At 46.6% G+C, this 20,621-nt stretch overlaps 2 pseudogenes; both read right to left on the reverse strand.

Annotated features, from left to right (window-relative positions):
• Positions 1-889: 889 nt before the first annotated feature.
• Positions 890-1,677, reverse strand: LOC144580945 (small ribosomal subunit protein uS5 pseudogene; annotated as a pseudogene).
• Positions 1,678-10,648: 8,971 nt separating this feature from the next.
• Positions 10,649-12,281, reverse strand: LOC103789872 (MARCKS-related protein pseudogene; annotated as a pseudogene).
• Between the last annotated feature and the right edge of the window lie 8,340 nt (positions 12,282-20,621).

Below are 20,621 nucleotides of genomic sequence, written 5' to 3' on the forward strand. Positions count from 1 at the left end.
ATTTTTAGTAGAGACGGGGTTTCACCTTGTTGACCAGGATGGTCTCAATCTCTTGACCTTGATCCACCCACCTCGGCCTCCCAAAGTGCTGGGATTATAGGCATGAGCCACCATGCCCGGCCTGTGACTCTCCTTTTATACGAAGGCTTTGCTCATAGCGGTGATTGTGATGTATCTTTTGGCCCAGAAATCAAGGGATGTGTTTCTTCTGCCTGGGCTTTGGTCACAGAAAGCATTGTGACATATCATTGAGCCCAGCACCCAGGTGATGGGACTCTGCTGTCTGTGCTCTGCTTTCAGGAGGAAATTGTAACATCTCTCACCGAACAACCAGGTGATAACTCTTCTGCCTGGTCCCTCCCCTCAGGGAAGATTTTGACATACTCTGCCCCAGCACCCAGATGATGCAGATGATATAACTCTCCTCACTCTCTATTCACAGGTAAAATTGTGACATATAATTGCGCCCAGCTAACTTTTGCCTTTTAATAGAAACGGCGTTTCACCTTGTTGACCAGGATGGTCTTGATCTCTTGACCTCGTGATCCATCCGCCTCGGCCTCCCAAAGTGCTGGGATCATAGATGTGAGCCACTGCACCAGGCATGGTGGTTCATGCCTATAATCCCAGCACTTTGGGAGGCCGAGGCGGGTGGATTGTGAGGTCAAGAGATCGAGACCATCCTGGTCAACAAGGTGAAACCCCCATCTCTACTAAAAATACAAAAATTAGCTGGGCATGGTGGTGCGCGCCTGTAGTCCCAGCTACTCGGGAGGCTGAGGCAGGAGAATTGCTTGTACCCAAAAGGTGGAGGTTGCTGTGAGCCGAGATCATGCCATTGCACTCCAGTCTGGGTAACAACAGTGAAACTCCGTCTCAAAAAAAAACCCTATGTTGTAGCCACAGCTGGAGCCTGGGTCCTCTGCACAGAGACTCTGGTGCAGGTCTTGACGAGGTGGTCAGTGAAGGACTGGTAGGGAGACTTGGTGAACACAGTCTCCTTCCAGAGGTTGCGAGTCAGGTAGCTGTAGGTCTTAGAGATGGCATCAAAGGTGGCCTTGGCGAAGTTATCCAGGGTGGCAGTGCAGCCCCTGGCCAAGGTTTAGCAGCCATCAGTACCAGCCATCATAAGCAGCTTCCTGGGCACAGGTGCCGAGTTGATGCCAGTGCCCCTGGGCACAGGGGTGAGGCACACCAGCACAGAGCCACAGCGGCCTGTCACCTTGCAAGGGACGGTGTGGGGCTCGCTGATCTTGTTCCCCCAGTAGCCTCTGCACACAGGGACAATGGAGAGCTTGGCCAGGATGATGGCCCCGCGGATGGCAGTGGACACTTGCTTGGAGCACTTAACACCCAGACCGACATGGCCATTGTAGTCCCCAGTGGCAACAAATGCCTCGAACCTGGTGCACTGGCCGGGGCAGGTCTGCTTCTGCACCGGCATAATCTTCAAAACCTCGTCCTTGTGAGAGGCCCCCAGGAAAAAGTCAATGATCTCAGATTCCTTGATGGGCAGGGAGAAGAGATAGATCTCCTCCAGGGACTTGATCTTCATGTCCTTGACCAGGCGGCTCAGCTTGGTGACAGGCATTCACTCCTTATCCTTGGCCTTGACTCCGAAAGCTCCACAGCCGCGACGCCAGCCTAGGATGCCACTGTTGAAACCTCCGCAGAAGCCACCGCGGTTCCCCATCCCAGGGCCCCTGCCCCATGTTGCATTGGTGTCATCTGCCATTTGGTGTTTTCTTGGAGAAGCATGCCCAGCTAATCTTTGTATTTTTAGCAGATGTGATTTCACCATGTTGGCCAGGCTGGTCTCAAACTCCTGACCTCAGGTGATCCACCCACCTCAGCCTCCCTAAGTGCTGGGATTACAGGTGTGAGCCACCGCACCTGGCTGACATGAGCTTTTCTGTAGGAGACACTGAAACATGTCTGGGCCAAGCACCTGGTGATGTTACTCTTCTCTCCTGCCTGGGCCCTGACCAAAGAAGGGAAAGTTACTTATCCTCAGGCCCAGCATGCAGGCGACATAATTTTTCTGCCTAATCCCTGTCCATGGGGGACATTGTGATATGCCCCTGGGACCATAAACTAGATAATATGACTTGCCTTTTGTCTCTGAGATCTGTCCACAGTGGGGATTGTGACATATCACTTGTCTTAGCACCGACATCATGTTTCTTTCATCACATTTACCTACTGGGGTAATTGTGACATACAGCTAGGCCCAGTTAGTAGGTTATGTGACTCTTCTATTCTTCATAAGCATTACCCTTATAGCACATTTGGACATTTCCCTGAAGCTGACTCCTACATGGGCCCCTTTTTCTCAGGGGTTATTGTACCATATATATATATTTTTTTTTTTTTTTTCTTTTTTTGAGATGTAGTCTCACTCTGTTGCCTAGGCTGGTGTACAGTGGCATGATCTCGGCTCACTGCAATCTCTGCCTCCCAGGTTCAAGTGATTCTCCTGCCTTGGCCTCACAAGTAGCTGGGATACAGGAGCATACCGCTATGCCCAGGTTTTTTTTTTTTTTTTTTTTTTTCATTTTTAGTAGAGACGGGGTTTCACCATGTTGGCCAGGCTGATCTCGAACACCTAACCTCAAGTGATCTGCCTGCCTCCCAAAATTCTGGGATTACAAGCTTGAACCATGACCGCTGGCCTGTGCCATATTTGACCTAGCAACAAGGTTATGTGACTCTCCTTTACTGCTTGGGCTCTGTGTACGTTGTGTATATTAAAATATGGCTGAGTCCAGCACCGAGGTGATTTGACTCCATGGGCCCTGCTAACAAGGGGATTATGACGTATCTCTTTGTTTATCACCTAAGTGATGTGACTTTCCTTTTCTACCCGAATCCTGTAAAAAGGGGGGATTATGACATATCACCGGACCTAGCATCTAGGTGATATCACTTTTCTCTTTCACCTGGGCCTATTGTATTTTGGGTATTACGACATATTGCCGGGTCAAACCAAATGGGTGAAAGGTTTTTGCCTGGGCCCTGCCCACAGGAGGTCTCATTAAGTATCTGTGCATCCATTACTTTGGAGGTGTGACTCTCTTCCATCTGCACCACACCACACAGAACATTGTGACATATGTTTGCATTCAGCAACCAGGTAGTGTGTCTCTTGTACCCAAGCCTTGCCTGCAGAGAGACTTGTGACACAGCTGGGCCCACTACACAAATGATGTGACTTTGAGGTCTGTGCCTTGCTTTGAGGAGGGGATTTTAGGGTAGCAAACCCTGGTCAGGCAACCAGGTGATATGACTCTCTTGCCTGGTTTCTTCCCTGGAAAAACTGTGATATATTCCTGACCCAGCGCCCAGGTGATGTTATTCTTTAATTTACTTTCTACTCACAGGTTGGATTGTGTCATATACTTTAGCCCAGCTCACAGTTATGATGATGACACTTATACCACAAATCATCCAGTAGGAAAGATACACTTGCAGCTAAACTTAGAGAAACAGGTAAATTCCTGGATCTTCTCTAGGTAAGAACATCGTAAAGGATAACCATTCTTTCACATTTTGTATAAAGTCTTTGTATAGTACAGAGAGTATCGTCACAGGATCAGGCTCACGGTTGAAACTGTTGCTTACATCCACAACCTACCAAATGTTAGGGTTGTCACCCTCACAGGTGGACAGAGCCCACTGGAGAGATTATGAATTTCACTTATGGATGTAGTTCACAGTAAAATTGTGACCACATGTGTAATCATGTGACCACAGTTAAGCTGGTGACTCGTTTCTAAACCCAGCTCATAGGCAGGTGAGGACTCTCCTCTCTGGACCCAGCCAATTGGAGAGATGTTGACTCTCATACATGGGGTTAGGTCCACAGGTACGATTATCAGTTCATACTAGACCAAAGGTCTTAGCAAATTGTGACTATCATGCATATTACATAAAGTCCTCAGGTGGTACAGAGAGTTTTGTAACAGAACAGGGCTCAGCAAACAGGTCACATTGTGATGCTCATATATACAACCAGCCAACAGTAAAGACTCGTCTTTTCATATGAACGCAGCTCACTGTTGAAGTTCTAAATCTCACACCTGGAGGAAGCCAAAAGTTGGAAACCTGACTCTCACACATGGATTTGGTTCACATGTGGGCTGGTGACTCTCAGACCAAGATTCAGCATACCTGTGAGGCTGAGTCCACTAAGGGGACAGAGTCCACTGCAAAGATTGAGGCTCTCACGCATGTATCCAGTCCACCATTGAGACTGTGACTTGTGTACTCAGCCTCAACATATAAAAGGTGTTGCCGGCCGCGGTGGCTCACACCTGTAATCCCAGCACTTTGTGAGGCCGAGGCGGGTGGATCACAAGGTCAAGAGATCGAGACCATCCTGCTCAACATGGTGAAACCCCGTCTCTACTAAAAATACAAAAAAAAATTAGCTGGGCGTGGTGGTGCGTGCCTGTAGACCCAGCTACTCAGGAGGCTGAGGGACGAGTATTGTCTGAACCCAGGAGGCGGAGGTTGCGGTGTACCAGGATTGCGCCATTGCACTCCAGCCTGGGTAACAAGAGCGAAACGCCATCTCACACAAAAATAAATAGGGCCGGGCGCGGTGGCTCAAGCCTGTAATCCCAGCACTTTGGGAGGCCGAGGCAGGTGGATCACGAGGTCAAGAGATCGACACCATCCTGGTCAACATGGTGAAATCCCATCTCTACTAAAAATACAAAAAAAATTAGCTGGGCATGATGGCGCGTGCCTGTAATCCCAGCTACTCAGGAGGCTGAGGCAGGAGAATTGTTTGAACTCAGGAAGTGGAGGTTGCGGTGAGCCGAGATCGCACCATTGCACTCCAGCCTGGGTAACAAGAGCGAAACTCCGTCTCAAAATAAATAAATAAATAAATAAATAATAAAAGGTGTTGACTCTAATACCTAGAAATGGGACGTGTGGGATTGTTAGTTTTGTCCCTGCAATTTTCTGCATCTGTGATTGTAACATACACCTCTGCCCAGCAGCTGAGTGATTTGATTCTTCTGCCTGCTGTTCAGCATACAGATCAGGTTGTGAGACATCGCTGGACCCAACAACTAGGTGGTGTGACTGTACTTTTGTGACATATCACTGGGCCCCACACCCTAGTTATGTGACCCTTTTACCTGTGCCCTGCCTTCATGGGCCATTGTGACATATTGCTATGTACAACATCCAGATGAGGTAAGCCTCCTTTCTGGGTTCTGTCTACAGGAAGCATTATGATATCTGTGTACCCATCACCTAGGTAATGTGACTCTCTCTCCCAGGTTCCTGCTCACAGAAAGGATTGTTACTTATCACTGGCCTAGAGCTGATACAACTCTTCTCTTCTACCTGTGTTGTACTTACATTGTACATTGTGATGTACTGCTGGGCTGAACACTAAGGCGATGTTACATTTTTGCCTTGGCATTTTTTTTCATCAGGCATTGTGACATATTGTTGGACTCAGAACCAAGGTGATGTGATCCCTCTGCCTGAACCTTGCCCAAGAGTCAACACCTTTTGCCCAACAGGAATAGTGGCACATCTGTGAATCCATCATCTATGTGATGTGACTCTCTTAACTTGGGTTTTGCCAGTAGGAGAGATTGTGACATATCTCAAGATCCAGCGCCTAAATAATGTGACTCTTCTTTCCTGCCATGGCCATGCTCCCGTAAAAGAGAGTGACTTATCCCTGGGATCAGCCCACAGGCTATGTGATTCTTCTGCCTGGTCCATATCTACAGGCGTTATTTTGATGTATCTCTGGGCCCATCACCGAGATGATGAGACTCTCCTTTCCGCTATCTGTCACCAGTTGGTCTAGCACCTATGTGATGTGACTCTTTTCTAATGCTTTGGCCCTGCCCACTGGGGTTGTATATGTAGCTGGGTCCAGCTATTAGGTTATGTGATCTTCCTTTTCTTTCTGAGTCCTACCCACAGGGGCCATCGTGACATATCTCTGGTCCTCTCACTTAGATAATGTGACTTTTCTGCCAGGGCTCTTCCCAGGACCTAGGTGATGTGACTCTCTTCTACTGTTTGGGTTCCGCTCGAGATGTGACTTTTTTGTTGTTGTTATGGGCTTTGCATACCTGGTGTGTTGTGATGTATGGCTGGGTTCAAGACCAGGTAATGTGACCCTAACTCATGGGTTCTGTTCAGAAGGATATTATGACATATCTTTTTATCCCTTAGGTGTTGTGACTCTCATCTTCTGACTGGACCCTGCCAAAAAGGGTGACTGTGACATATCCCTGGAACCAGCACCTTGGTGATGTGACTCTCCTCTCCTCCTTGGGCCATGCATACATTGTGTATATTGAAATATGGCTGGTCCAACGCCTAGGTGATGTGACTCTCCTGCATAGGCCCTGCTAATAGAGGAATTATGATAAATACTTTTTTTTTTTTTGAGTTGGAGTTTTGCTGTTGTTACCCAGACTGGAGTGCAATGGCACGATCTCGGCTCACTGCAACCTCCGCCTTCTGAGTGCAAGCAATTCTCTTGCCTCAGCCTCCTGAGTAGCTGGGACTACAGGTGCGCACCACCATGCCCAGCTAATTTTTATATTTTTAGTAGAGACAGGGTTTCACCTTGTTGACCAGGATGGTCTCGATCTCTTGACCTCGTGATCCACCCGCCTAGGCCTCCCAAAGTGCTGGGATTATAGGCGTGAGCCACCGCGCCCAGCCGATAAATACTTTTTTAAAAATCACCTAAGTGATGTTACTCTTCTTTTCTTCCTGAATCCTGTGAAAGGGGGGGATTGTGACCCTATCATTGGACCCAGCACATCAGTAATATGGCTTTCCTGCATAGGCTCTGTTCAGAAGGGGATTATGATATGCTTTTTGTTCATCACTTGGGTGTTGTGCCTTGTCTTTTGACTGGAACCTGCCAAAAAGTGTGATTGTGACATATCATTGGACCCAGCACCTAGGTAATGTGACTCTCCTTTTTTCCTGGGTCTCACGTGTTTTGGGTATTGTAATATATAGCTGGGCTCAACACCTAGCGGTTGGGGAGCTCCTTCCTTGACCCTTTCCACAAATAACATATTTCTGCATCCATGACCTAAATATGTGACTCTTCTTTCCTGCCTGCATCCTGATAACAGAGAAGATTGTGACAAATTGCTAAGTGCAGTGCGTCTTACGCTGACCTCCTATCTCATCCTGTGACTAAGAATGCCTAACCTCTGGGGAATGCAGCCCTGTAGCTCTCAACTTCAACTTACCCAGCTGCTATTCAAAAATAGAGTCACTCTGGTTTGAATGCCTCTGACATTAAGATCCACTATAAAATTATGGGAAAAGTTTATGTGAATTATAGCAAATGAGAAATGAAATAATTAGAATGAGCTGTTCTAAAAGATATAGCATTAGTTATATTTGAGTTTGAGGTATTTTGTTTGTTTTTTTTTGAGACAGAGTCTCGCTCTTTTGCCAGGCATCAGGCTGGAGTGCAGTGACCCAATCTCGGCTCAAGCCAAGGGTTCAAGCGATTCTCCTGCCTCAGCCTCCCGAGTAGCTGGGACTATATAGGCACATGCCACCACACCCAGCTAATTTTTGTATTTTAGTAGAGATGGGGTTTCACCATTTTGACCAGGATGGTCTCAATCTCTTGACCTCATGATCCACCCACCTCAGCTTCCCAAAGTGCTGGGATTACAGGTGTGAGCCACCGTGCTAGGCGAGGTTTCTTTTTTTTTTTTGAGATGAAGTTTCACTCTTGTTGCCCAGGCTACAGTGCAGTGGCGCAATCTTGGCTCACTGAAACCTCTAACTCCTGGGTTCAAGTGATCCTCCTGCCTCAGCCTCCCAAGTAACTGTGATTACAGGCACCTGCCATATTGCCCAGATAATTTTTTGTATTTTTTAGAGAGACAGGGTTTCTCCATGTTGGCCAGGCTAGTCTTGAACTCCTGACCTCAGATGACCCACTCACCCTGGCCTCCCAAAATGCAGGGATTACAGGCATGAACCACTGTGTCTGGCCCATGTGTTTGAGTTTTCTATTAAGCTATACTTGTTACCTATGAATAAATATCTTGTTTTACTCTGTCTAAACAGATATACTAGGTGGGGTGCAGTGGCTCATGCTTGTAATTCCAACACTTTGGGAGGCCGAGGTGGTTGGATCACCTGAGGTTAAGAGTTCAAGACCAGCCTTACCAACATGGCGAAATCCTGGCTCTACTAAAATATAAAAAGTAGCTGGGCATGGTGGCAGACACCTGTAATCCCAGCTACTCCAGAGACTGAGACAGGAGAATCGCTTGAACCCAGGAGGCGAAAGTTGCAGTGAGCGGAGATCATACCACTGCACTCCGCCTGGGTGACAGAGTAAGACTTCATCTCAAAAAAAAAAAAAAAATTGCAGATTCACTGAGCCAGACTAAGTTGTATATTCAGCGGAAGGCAGATCAAGGACACCAAAGAATCCAACCTTTGTGGCTTGTCTACTTATAGACTGGAAGCCCCCACCTCAAGTTGCTCTGCCTCACTAGACCAAACCAATATACATCTTACACATATTGATTGATGTCTCATGCCTTCCTACAACGTATAAAAGCAAGCTGTACCTTGACCACCTTGGGCACATGTTGTCAGAACCTCCTGGGGCTGTGTCACGGGCTTGTCCTTAACCTTGGCAAAATAAACTTTCTAAATTGAGACCTGCCTCTGATACCTTTTGGTTTACACAGCCAAGGACTTGCTCACTTTTTCTCTACTGCTAAGTACTGCACCCCTATAGTGAACATTACTAATGGTGATGCATCACCATTACTGGGACTCTGGTTTCTGGTTTCTGTTCTGTTTTCTTTCGTTTTTTTGAGACAGAGTCTCAATCCATCACACAGGCTAGAGTGCAACCGTGCATAATCTCAGCTCACTGCTACCTCTACCTCCTGGGTTCAAGTGATTCTCCTGCCTCAGTGCCTCAAGTAGCTAAGATTACAGGCACGCACCACTGTGCCTGGGTAATTTTTGTATTTTTAGTAGAGGTGGGGTTTAACCATGTTGGCCAGTCTGGTCTCGAACGCCTGACCTCAGATGATCCACCCAACTTGACTTCCCAAAGTCCTGGGATTACAGGCATGAGCCACTGCACCCAGCCAAGGGACACTGGTTTCTTGGTAACAGCTGTTTCATTTGGGTGGTAGGTGTGTACGTGAGACTGCAGCACTGAGCTCCTGGGAGATATGGGATGTTCTAAGCAGCAGCTTCCAGCCAGTCTAGCATGTTACTATTTAAAATTATTTACTGTAGTGTGAAGATTGGAAGAAACAACTCCTGAATGCTAACAGTGGCTGTTAATTCTAGGCCGGTCCAGGGTGGCTATGCAGGGGTTCTAGGTTCTTCTTTGGCTCCTTCTTCAGTGGCTGGTGGAATATTTTTTTGGTCTTATTATCCAGGGTGTGTGTGTGTAAGGGGAATTGAGGGCAGGGTGGGGAAAAGAGGTGAGAACCAGTTACTGGAGGGGACTTCCAGGCATTAATCTGGTGGCTTGGCAAGTTTATTATTCAGATTTGTTTCTTGGTTTTTTTTTTTTTTGAGACGGAGTTTCTCTCTTGTTACCAGGCTGGAGTGCAATGGCGCGACCTTGGCTCACTGCAACCTCCGCCTCCTGGGTTCAGGCAATTCTCCTGCCTCAGCCTCCCGAGTAGCTGGGATTAAAGGCACGCATCACCATCCCCAGCTAATTTTTTGTATTTTTAGTAGACACGGGGTTTCACCATGTTGAGCAGGATGGTCTCGATCTCTTGACCTCGTGATCCACCCGCCTCGACCTCCCAAAGTGCTGGTATTACAGGCTTGAGCCACTGCACCCAGCAGATTTGTTTCTTGTTAACAGTCATGCGTCCTGAGCAAGGGGTGAGAAAAGAAAAATAGCTCAGAACAGTCTCAGCCTCCCAAAGTGCTGGGATTACAGGCGTGAGGCACCGCGCCTGGCCCTCATTTTGAATTTATCATGGAGATAGAATACTCTTCTCTAAAAATATCCCATTAGTATACTAAAACTTAAAGTCGGAAAAACTAAACTTCTCTTTTTCTAGGCATATTATCTATGTAATATTTAGTTACTTTAATTTAATTGCTTTCGATTTTAGTGTTTGCTTTTTAATCTGTTTCTAAAATATGCATAACATTCCCTTGGATTCCATTAATGGACCTCAATGCTGTTTTTTATATTTTGATATAAGTAAAACCTCAGTCTGGATGTAATGATTCATGCCTGTAATCCCAGCAATTTGGATAGCTGATATGAGAGGATTAATTGAGCCCAGGAGTTAGAGATCACCCTGGGCTACATAGTGAGACCTCATCTCTACAAATAGAAAATAATAATAAATTAGCTGAGCATGGTGGCACATGCCTGTGGTCCCTGCTACTCAGAAGGCTGAACGGGGAGAATTGCTTGAGCCCAGATTGTAGGCTGCAGGGAGCTGCAATCATGCCACTGCACTCTAGGCTGGTTGACAGAGAGAAACACTCTTTCAAGGAAAAGAAAAAAAGAAAACAACAAAAATAATAAAATATTTAATGTTTGCAAAGCTTTAATTGCATTACAGATTTCTGGAAGTCAGTTGACAGAATCCAAGGCTATTGCCTAGATATTTTATACATTTCTTCCTCCATTGATTATATAATTTGGGCTTCTCAAGATAAATGAAAAAGAAAAGCATAAATTACAGTAAGATTGCACACAATTATGAATACGGCAACCATGCAGAGAAAAGTTGCAAAGACTTTGTGCTGGTGAAAATGGGCCTGGGCATGGTGGCCCACACCTGTATTCCCAGCACTTTGTAAAGTGTGCTCTCTCTCTCTCTCTCACTTTAGTTTTTATCCTTTTTTTTTTTTTAAGGGACGACATTTATTCCTTTTCCAAATGTTACAGTAAAACCAGGTGGAAGAGAATGGTTTCAGCAGTTAAAAAAAAAAGTACAAATCTGGGGTTTGGCCATTAAAAGTTATTTACAACAATGGGAGAAAAACAGACAAGAGGCTGTTTCACATTACAGACCTGCCCCCACCCCAAAGCCTAATATTTGCTTACCAAGTCAAAAAAGAGGCAGTTGATTCACAAGCTGGAGGTTTGAACTTGAGTAAGACATTTATAAAAACCTAGACGGGGCAGTGTCCTCCCCAGCCCAGGTGCCACTAGGCACAGTAGAAGAGGCTAAAAACAACAGGGGAAGGCTGGACATTCAAGGTTTGGGAGTATAACCACTCCACTTTGGCTCAGAGATTTGGGGAGTAGGGTAAACAAAATCTATTTGGAAAAGAATTGAGGAAGAAAACCGACAACTGCCTTATGCAGGGGTGGGGACAGGGAAGGAGGTAGGGCCAGGGACAGGAGCATTTCACATCACTAACCTAACTTGGGAAGCTGTAAGGGACCATCTTCAACTGGCCTTAAGAGGAAAACCAGATGGCTGATGGGAGAATCCACAGGAGGGAGAGGAGGAAAGGGAACGTGGCTGGGAGGAGGCAATAGCCCCTTCCTTTCTGGGCACAGGAAAGCAGGCAGGGCACCAGGTCCAGGCAGTGACCTCACAAGGACAGCACAGTTTTTGCAGCTTAGAGATCACCCACCTGGCTACTCATTCTGCTCAGCGCTGGCTGGTGTAGGGCCACTCTCCGGCCCTGAGGGAGTGGATGGCTCTATAGCCTGGGGCCCTGCCTCTTATTCTGAGGCCGCACTAGCCTCTGCCCCCTTGGCCTGGGGCTCCTGGCTCTCAGGGGTGGCAGCAGCCTTCCCTTCCTGGGCAGTGCCCTCGCCCTCGTCGCTTCAGGCACCGATCTCCCCCTGCTCCTGCTCTTCCTCTGGGGGTGAGGAGGCAGAAGAATCACCCCCACCCTCCTTCCGATTTCTCTTGAAGGACAGGCCGCTCAATTTGAAAGGCTTCTTGAAAGAGAATTTCTTCTTCTTGGGGGACCTCCTAGGGGGTGCTGGCTCGATGGAATCGCCAGTGGCCCCTGCTGCCTCATCTGTTCCGTTCACGGGTGCGACTCCCCTTCACCCTTGGAGGATAAGTCTCCATTGCTTTTCACGTGGCCTTTCTCCTGGCCGTTGGCCTTCGCGGGGGAAGCGCCTGCTGCCTCCTCGGCGGTCAAGTCGCCCCGGGGAGCCTTGGAGCTCTGGCTACCCATGATAGGGGTCTGCTGGGGGCGCCCGGAGCCGCCCCGGGCTCGCGCCTCAGGGGATAGTACGGCGGGGTCGGTCGGGCCGGCAGAGGGGTGGGGCTGGCGCCCGAGGGGGAGGGTGCCGGGGGAAGCCGAGCCGCACCTCCCCTCCGCGGCCGATCCGCACCTCCCCTCCGCCGCCGACCCGCACCTCCCCTCCGCGGCCGAGCCGCACCTCCCCTCCGCCGCCGACCCGCACCTCCCCTCCGCCGCCGACCCGCACCTCCCCTCCGCCGCCGACCCGCACCTCCCCTCCGCCGCCGACCCGCACCTCCCCTCCGCCGCCGACCCGCACCTCCCCTCCGCGGCCGACCCGCTAGCTGCGCCCGCGACCGCTCCGCTCCGCTCCGCGCCAGAATGCCCCTTTAATTTTTATTCTTAACCTTACAACCACTCCATACTCAAATACACAGAATAAGAAAGATTAACTTTTTCTTTTTTTTTGAGATGTAGCCCTCGCTCTGTCGCCCAGCCTGAAGCGCAGTGGTGCGGTCTTGGCTCACTACAACCTCCGCCTTTCAGGTTCAAGCAATTCTGCCTCAGCCTCCCGAGTAGCTGAGATTGTTTGAACACAGGATTTTAAGAGCAGCCTGGGCAAGAAGAATAATCACTGGTTACCAAAAAACGAATATAAGTAGAAGTTTACTACAAATAAGAAGCATAATTTTTAGGGTAGTGAAACAGTTCTGTATGGTATGTGACTCTAAAGAGTTGCCAAATCTTTTGCAATTGAACATTGGGCCGGGCGCGGTGGCTCACGTCTGTAATCCCAGCACTTTGGGAGGCCGAGGCGGGTGGATTACGAGGTCAAGAGATCGAGACCATCCTGGTCTACATGGTGAAACCCCCCTCTCCTAAAAATACCAAAAATTAGCTGGGCATGGTGGCGCGTGCCTGTAATCCCAGCTATTCAGGAGGCTGAGGCAGGAGAATTGCCCGAACCCAGGAGGCGGAGGTTGTGGTGAGCAGAGATCACGCCATTGCACTCCAGCCTGGGTAACGAGCAAAACTCCGTCTCAAAAAAAAAAAAAAAAAAAAGTATTACCTAACCCTTTAGAAGAAGGTTGAAATGAAAGGTCTTGATTTAAATCACTGAAAAACCGTTTTTATTAAATGCTGTGAAAGTCAAGAACTGAACACAAACACTGTATTCTTGTTGGTATTGTTTTTTCATAAGCATATGAATTAGCAATTTTTTTTTTGAATCAGAGTCTCACTCTGTCACCCAGGCTGTAGTGCAGTGGTGTGATATTGGCTTGCTTCAACCTCCGCCTCCCGGGTTCAAGCGATTCTCCTGCCTCAGCCTCCTGAGTGTCTGGGGTAACAGGTGCCTGCCTCTACGCCTGACTCATTTTTGTATTTTTAGTAGAGACAGGGTTTCACCATCTTGGCCAAGCTGCTCTTGAACTTCTGACCTCATGATCCACCCACCTCAGCCTCCCAAAATGCTGGGATTACAGGCATAAGCCACTGCATATAAGCCACTGTGCCCAGCCAGGATTAGCAATTTTGAAAACTATATGTTAGTGTACACACACACACACACACACACACACACAGAGAGAGAGAGAAATTAGTGCCTGCTTCTCTTTGATGTTAAAAAAGTTAGAAACAGGGCTGGTGTGGTGGCTCACACCTGTAATCCCAGCACTTTGGGAGGCCAAGGCGGGTGAGTTACCTGAGGTCAGGAGTTCCAGACCAGTCTGACCAACATGGTGAAACCCCGTCTCAAATAAAAAAAATTTTTTTTATAAAGAAAAAAAAGTTAGAAACAAGGGGAGACTTCTAGAATATTTGTTGTTTTGTTTGAGAGAGACTTGCTGTCATCCAGGCTGGAGTGCAGTTGTGTGTTCTCTGCTCATAGCAGCCTCTGCCTCCTGGGTCAAAACAATTTTCTCTTCTTAGCCTTCAGGAGAGCTGGATGTGCACCATCATGCCTGGCTAATTTTTGTATTTTTAGCAGTGGTAAGATTTCGCCATGTTGGCCAGACTGATCTTAAAATCCTGTCCTCAATTAATCCACCTGCTTCACCCTCAAAAAGTGCTGGCATTACAGGCATGAGCCACCATGCCCAGCCAGGAATATTTGGATAAATGCATGTCTCCTAATATATTCATTGAGAGAGAGGGAGACATTAAAAAAAAGAGAGATGTGTTTATAAATGGGTGTATATTAATATGTACATTTCCAAACTATCAACTGAGAGGTTTCAGAAGCAGTGACACCCCAGTGTTAGTGAGTTTACCTACCTCTCGTGTTATGGTTTCTTTTTCTTTCTTTTTTTTTTTGATACAGAGTTTCTCTCTTGTTGCCCAGGCTGGAGTGCAATGGCACGATCTTGGCTCACCGCAACCTCCGCCTCCTGGGTTCAAGCAATTCTCTTGCCTCAGCCTCCCGAGTAGCTGGGACTACAGGCTCATACCACCACACCCAGCTAATTTTTGTATTTTTAGTAGAGACGGGGTTTCACCTTGTTGACCAGGATGGTCTCGATCTCTTGACCTCGTGATCCACCCACCTCAGCCTCCCAAAGTGCTGAGATTATAGGCGTGAGCCACCACGCCCGGCTCGTGTTATGGTTTCTAAATACTGTTCTTCAATAAAAGGAAGCAACATTATTCTAAAAATAGATAATTCTAGCACTGGAGTGGAAATTCCAAGTTAAGAATCTATCTTGTGAAGCCAGAAAGTTAAAAAGTGTTTTATGACCCCAGAACCGAAAGTACTATATATATATATAATGCTTTATTAACAACAGAAAAAGACATGTCAGAGGATGCCAACCTGAAAAACTTCCCAGCAGCCTGAGAGCTGGAACAATGTGAGAAACAAAATAAATAATCATAACCGCCGGGCACGGTGGCTCACGCCTATAATCCCAGCACTTTGGGAGGCCGAGGCGGGTGGATCACAAGGTCAAGAGATTGAGACCATCCTGGTCAACATGGTGAAATCCCGTCTCTACGAAAAATACAAAAATTAGCTGGGCATGGTGGCGCGTGCCTGTAATCCCAGCTACTCAGGAGGCTGAGGCAGGAGAATTGCCCGAACCCAGGAGGTGGAGGTTGCAGTGAGCCAAGATCGCGCCATTGCACTCCAGCCTGGGTAACGAGCAAAACTCCGTCTCAAAATAAATAAATAAATAATCATAACCTTGGATTATAACTCAGAATAAAAGAGACACCCATTAGTCCATGCAGATGTAGACAAAATTCAATAAGAAAATAAAGAGAAAAAAATCTTAACAGAATTCTAAGTAGTAATCAATGTAGATGAATATTCAAAACAAAATCACTACCGGGACACTACAGTAATAGTTACTATAGACAAGATGTATGAAAGGATATGGAAATTGTGGGTAAAATTAGAAGAAAAACAGAGTATTTACACAGCCCCAAAGTATCTGCCTCCAAATATTTATAAGTACTATTTCCCTTAATTTTTATGACTTATGACTATTTACAGAAAAAATTGTAGTATAATACTGTAAGATATAGGATGTGTAGTTGTAAAATTTATGAATAGCACAAAGAATAAAAGAAGGTAATTAAAACTCTTCAACAGCACCTGGTGCGGTGGCTCACGCCTGTAATCCCAGCACTTTGAGAGGCCGAGGTAGGCAGATCACCTGAAGTTGGGAGTTTGAGACCAGGCTGACCAACAAGGAGAAATCCCGTCTCTACTAAAAATAAAAAATTAGCCAAGTGTGGTGGCACATGCCTGTAATCCCAGCTACACAGGAGTCATTGGAAGGCCTATGTGCCTAACAGAACCTTATGTATCTTCTGCTACTAACATCTAACATAAATTCAACAAGGCTTAAATGCATTATGGCAAAGTATATATTCATCAGGTGAAGAAAGCCTTTCCTAGTCTGACTGAAGAGAGTAAAACCCTTTATAATCAAGAACCCAATAGGCTGGGCGCAGTGGCTCACACCTGTAATCCCAGCACTTTGGGAGGCCGAGGCGGGTGGATCACGAGGTCAGGAGTTCGAGACCAGCCTGACCAACATGGTGAAACCCTGTCTCTGCTAAAAATGCAAAAATTAGCCAGGCGTGGTGGTGTGTGTTTGTAATCGCAGCTACTCAGGAGGCTGAGGCAGGAGAATCACCTGAACATGAGAGGTGGAGGTTGCAGTGAGCTGAGATTGTGCCTCTGCACTTCAGACTGGGCAACAGAGTGAGACTCCATCTCAAAAAAAAAGAAACCCAGAGATTGAGTCTGCCTGCCAGCTACACTGAAGCAAGACTTCAAGACCTTGAACACTGGGTTGATAATCTAACAACTTAGAAGCACCCTCCAAACTCTTACAATTGTAAATCCATAGGAGATTTTAAGGTAAAGCTAACCAGGAAAGTTTGTCCTCAAAAGCAGATAGTCACTTCCATGTAGACAGCTTTTTTCACAAGATCGAAAATCAAGACATCTTTGTTATCATAATAACACTCTTGGCCGGGCGCGGTGGCTCAGGCCTATATTCCCAGCACTTTGGGAGGCCGAGGCAGGTGGATCACGAGGTCAAGAGATCGAGACCATCCTGGTCAACATGGTGAAACCCAGTCTCTACTAAAAATACAAAACTTAGCTGGGCACGGTGGTGCGGGCCTGTAATCCCAGCTACTCAGGAGGCTGAGGCAGGAGAATTGCCTGAACCCAGGAGGTGGAGGTTGCGGTGAGCCGAGATTGCGCCATTGCACTCCAGTGTGGGTAACAACAAGAAAACTCCGTCTCAAAAAATAAAAAAATATAAAAAATAACACTCTTAGTTCAGTTTGTTTATCGTTCTGCAAACAATGGAAATAAAAAGGTGGTTTCTTGTGTGCACTCATGGGGTATACTTATATGTAGAGAATTTTGCAGCCAACCTTATATATGAGGAAACTTAATCCTTGAAAGGTAAAAGATGAAGGGTCAATGTGGGTAAGAAATTTAAATGACACATTTGTTTTCTCACAATATCAAAAACAATATTGGTCCTCTGCTCTTAACCTACTTCATAAGTTAATAAGAACTTATTCAGAATAGGTTAAAGAGCTTTGCCAGGAGGCCATTACTCTTCTGAATGGATATCATGGTTTAGAGTCAATGAGGCAATGGTTAAAAATTTATCAGCCGGGCGCGGTGGCTCACGCCTGTAATCCCAGCACTTTGGGAGGCCAAGGCAGGCGAATCACGAGGTCAAGAGATTGAGACCATCCTGCTCAACATGGTGAAACCCCATTTCTACTAAAAATACCAAAAAATTAGCTAGGTGAGGTGGCAGGCGCCTGTAGTTCCAGCTACTCGGGAGGCTGAGGCAGGAGAATTGCTTGAACCTGGGAGGCGGAGGTTGCAGTGAGCCGAGGTCATGCCACTGCACTCCAGCCTTGTGCCTGGTGATGGAGTGAGACTCTGTCTCAAAAAAAAAAAATTATCACTCTCAGGCTGGGAGTGGTGGCTCACGCCTGCAATCCTAGCATTTGAGAGGCTAAGGCGGGCAGATTACGAGGTCAGGAGTTCGAGACCAGCCTGACCAACATGGTGAAACCCCATCTGTACTAAAAATACAAAATTTAGCCAGGCATTGTAGTGCATGCCTATAATCCCAGTTACTCAGGAGGTTGAGGTAGGAGAATCGCTTAAACCCAGGAGGTGGAGGTTGCACTCCGGCCTGGGTGACAGAGCGAGACTCCCTCTCAAAAAAAAAAAAGTATTCCTCATAATACGGCTCTATAGCAGATTATACCATAAAGCCTATGCTTACACAATAGACTTTAATAAGTAGACCATATACCCAGCTAATTATTTAATCTATTTAATTTTAATTGGTTGTTTATGGGGACCCCGGCTAAAAAGCATGTTTCAAACTCTTGATGTTATCCTCCTGATAGTCAAAATAGTAATCTTCCTACTGCTCTGTATGGTCTCTCTCTCTCTCTTTTCTTTTTCTTTTGAGATGAAGTCTTGTTCTTTCCCCAGGCTAGAGTACAGTGGCTTGATCTCAGCTCACTGCAAAGCTCCGCCTCCCAGGTTCAAGCAATTCTCCTGCCTCAGCTTCCCAAGTAGCTGGGATTACAGGCACATGCCACCGCGCCCAGCTAAATTTTTGTATTTTTAGTAAAGACACGGTTTCATCATGTTGGTCAGGGTGATTTAGTTCCAAAAATATATATAATGAACTAATAATTACATATTGCTGTGAACCCAGAAAATCTGAGAAAGGTCTCAGTTAATTTAGAAAGTTTATTTTGGGGCCGGGTGCGGTGGCTCACGCCTGTAATCCCAGCACTTTGGGAGGCCAAGGCGGGTGGATTCCGAGGTCAAGAGATCGAGACCATCCTGCTCAACATGGTGAAACCCCATTTCTACTAAAAATACAAAAAATTAGCTGGGCACGGTGCCGCGTGCCTGTAATCCCAGCTACTCAGGACACTGAGGCAGGAGAATTGCCTGAACCCAGGAGGCGGAGGTTGCAGTGAGCTGAGATCGCGCCATTGCACTCCAGCCTGGGTAACAAGAGCGAAACTCCGTCTAAAAAAAAAAAAATAGTTTATTTTGCCAACGTTGAGGACATGCCTGTGACACAGCTTCAGGAAGTCCTGAGGACATCTGCCAAAGGTGGTTAGGGAACATCTTGGTTTCTATACATTTTAGGGAGACATGAGACATCAATCAATATCTCAGTGAGCAGAGAAGTGACTGAATAGAAGGGTGGCAGGTTTGCTCCAAGGAGTTTCCAGCTTGAGTTTTCCTTAGTGATTTTGGGGGTCCAAGATATTTTCGTTTCACATTGCTCATCACATATTAAAATGATAATATTTTATTTTGTTTTATTTTTTGAGACGGAGTTTCGCTCTTGTTACCCAGGCTGGAGTACAATGGCGCGATCTCGGCTCACCGCAACATCCGCCTCCTGGGTTCAGGCAATTCTCCTGCCTCAGCCTCCTGAGTAGCTGGGACTACAGGCACGTGCCACCATGCCCAGCTAATTTTTTGTATTTTTAGTAGGGGGGGGGTTTCACAATGTAGACCAGGATGAGTCTCGATCTCTTGACCTCGTGATCTACTCGCCTCGGCCTCCCAAAGTGCTGGGATTACAGGCTTGAGCCACCGCGCCCGGCCCTATTTTATTTTTTAAAGATGGAGTTTCACCATGTTGGTCAGGCTGGTCTTGAACTCCCGAACTCAGGTGATCCACCCGCCTTGGCCTCCAAAGTGCTTGGATTACAGGCGTGAGCCACCACGCCCAGCCAAAATGATAATATTTTAAACATATTGGGTTAATTACATTGTAACAATCAATTCCACGTGTTTCATGTTTTCTTTTAAAGTTTGGCTGCTAGGAAATTAAAAATTCACCTGTGGCTCACATTTTATTTCAGAAGACTGCCTCCTTTTTTTTTTTTTTTTTCAAGCATCACAAATCTCATGTTCTTTTTGGACATTTAGGAGTTATTTTCCAGTGCTGATGTGACTTTAACATTTCAAGAGCATCTACAATGTTCACATATAACAATCGTAAGATTCTCTGATTATACAATAAAAATGTTAACATACTTGGATCATAATTATTAAGATAGGGAGATTATCCTGGTTTATCTGGGTTTTCCCAGTGTAATCACAAGAGTCCTCAAACATGGCAGAGGGAGAGAGAACACTCAAGTGTTAAGAGTGATGTAAGACTGATTGGTCACTGCTGGTTTTGAAAGGAGGCCCCAAACCACAGAATTTAAGCAGCTTCTAGAAGCTTGAAGGGCAAGGAAAGACGCTCCCCTAGAGCTTCCGAAAGGAAAAGCAGCCCTGTCAACAGCTTGATTTAGCCCTGTGAGGTGCATTTGGACTCCAGACTTCCAGAACTGTAGGATAATAATTTTGCATCATTTTAAGGCATCAGATCTGTGTTAGCTTGGTGCAGCACCCATAAGAAACTTAACAGTTTTACTTCCGCATTTGTTATAGTCATAGGTTTTCGTTACATAATACCATTCCTGGGGCTCAAGATGTCACCCCGCGACCCCCGTACACTACAAACGCGACTGCAGGCTTTAGGGATGGCGGCCGGCTAGGGTCACACCGCGTTTTTCCCGACTGCCTCCTTTTTAAAATCTCTGGCTGCCTGCACAAAGGACCAGAAGCCAGGAAGGTCATAAAAGCTACAATTTTAAAATAATTATTACATTCTTTTCATTTGTGAATCGCCATATCGTATATTATTTATCAATGCGTATGACCTTATACATAAGGTTCTATGCAAACACCCTCTAGGGTGGGCCTGGCTCAGCTCAGGGAGGAAGCCCTGCCTGAAAAAGCTGCAGTTTAGGCTGTCACTCTTTCTTAATTCAGCCCAGCAACTGATCACACCTTCTGTCACTCAGAGCCTGAGGGGGCTGGTCTTAAACATTATCCAATCAGGAACGGAGCT

The sequence above is a fragment of the Callithrix jacchus genome, chromosome 22 (assembly GCF_049354715.1).
Source record: "Callithrix jacchus isolate 240 chromosome 22, calJac240_pri, whole genome shotgun sequence".
In the NCBI taxonomy this organism is placed as follows: Eukaryota; Metazoa; Chordata; class Mammalia; order Primates; family Cebidae; genus Callithrix; species Callithrix jacchus.